The sequence below is a fragment of the Triticum dicoccoides genome, chromosome 1B (genome assembly GCF_002162155.2).
Source record: "Triticum dicoccoides isolate Atlit2015 ecotype Zavitan chromosome 1B, WEW_v2.0, whole genome shotgun sequence".
NCBI lineage: Eukaryota > Viridiplantae > Streptophyta > Magnoliopsida > Poales > Poaceae > Triticum > Triticum dicoccoides.
Genome location: NC_041381.1, coordinates 699,535,014 through 699,536,924, shown reverse-complemented (window position 1 = coordinate 699,536,924; position 1,911 = coordinate 699,535,014).

The following is a 1,911-nucleotide window of genomic DNA, read 5'->3' as shown; positions in this document are numbered from 1 at the left end:
GGTGGCCGCAGTTGGTAGCGGTGGAGGAGGGGTGGCGGCCGCAGTTGGTGGTGGCGGCGGCGGTGGCGATTTCAGCGTCGGCGGCGGCGGTGGCGCAGGGAAGAGAGGAGGGGAATGAAGATACAAATGAAAGGGGAAAGGTTAAGATCTAGGTTAGATGCTTTACCGAGAGCCACACTCGGAAAAGGTGTCCATTACCGAGAGCCGAGAATCGACCCTCGGTAACCACTGCTTTAATTTTTCCCCTTCTCTTTTTGTTTTTGTTTTGCACTATCTTTTTTGTATCTCATATTACATATGCTTTTATGACCAAAGTTTATAAATTCCATGACTTTTGACCGTGGCCTACCCCCTCTCTCGGTGCCAGTCAACTTTCTAGACCGGCATGCGAGAGAGAACTTTAAAGAGTGTAAAGTAAAAAACATGAGAAGAAGCAGTTGTTGACCGTGGCCTACCCCCTATTTTTGTGCCGGTCAACTTTCCAGACCGGCACTGAGAGAGAACTTTAAAGAGTGTAAAGGAAAAACATGAGAAGAAGCAGTTGTTGACCGTGGCCTACCCCCTCTCTCGGTGCCGGTCAACTTTCTAGACCGACACCGAGAGAGAACTTTAAAGAGTGTAAAGGAAAAAACATGAGAAGAAGCAGTTGTTGACCATGGCCTATCCCCTCTCTCGGTGTCGGTCAACTTCCTAGACCATCGGGGCGACAGGATAGCCCATGCATATACATGCGATGGCCTCCTTTGAGAGCACAAGAAGTTTCGAGGCCAATGGAGCAACAGGACCCACACTTCCTGCACAAACCGGACACATTCCCTCTCGATACCCATAGACTATCTCGAAGAACGGGCCTAGACTTGGTCTGTCATCTCGTTATGACATGCACTTACTTGGAGAAGCAGTTATTCACCGTGGACTACACCCTCTCGGTGTCGATTAATGCCCTAGACTGCCGGGGCCACCGGATGGGTGCTCGATATAGAGACCACCCGAGGAGGGGAGGGCACCCTGTATCTAAGTCCACTCCGACATCGCCATTCGATGATGACGATGCCTCGGTTGTGGCCTGATGGGAGGCGGATGATTCGGTCCTACCAATCGGGACTCTCTGGTACTTACTACCAGTGCTCCCATCAGAATCTGAAAAACAAAATATATATGGTTACTCTCAGTTCCAAAGCAAAATCTCCCTAATCTAAGTGTCATATAATATATGGCAAAAAATAACACAAATAGCTCAATCAAGTCTCAGATATATAGTTCCATTTACTAATGCCATACCACTGACAAGGAAACAAGCACAAGTATATAGTTTCATTGAGCTACTCTAGTATTTATCTAAAAAAGCACAAGCATAGAGGTGCTGATCCTTCGGCAAAAACAAAGCATCCACAGCCTTATCCCCACGCCAAACCACTTACCGACGACAAGCATTAGTTTAAAGACAAGAAGTTCAGAGAACTAGTTTCAACTGAAACTAAATACTTCGAGCACTCATTCGGTTTAACTAAAACTAAACCAGTCAAACATAGGAGTCAAAACCAAAGCATTCTACTCTAGACATTACTCCAAACCCAAACTTCCATACTACTCTCGGCATTACTAAACAAGACCATCTTGCTCTACTACTTTTAATCACATTTGTGCATATTTCCTACATTTGTGCAAAATATCCTACTCTAGGCATAGAATCTGATACTAACCCGAGGGCATCTCCAGCTGCCGCGCTGCCGGAGAAGCTCTGCTGCGGCGGCTGTCCTTGGGCCGCGTCAAAGAACCGCCGCGCCGGCTGCCGGCCATGAAGCTTGGGGGCGGTGGCCACAGTTGGGGCAGTGGAGGAGGGGGTGGCGGTGGCCGTAGTGGGGAGCGGTGGAGGAGGGATGGCGGCCGTAGTTCGTGGCGGTGGAAGGC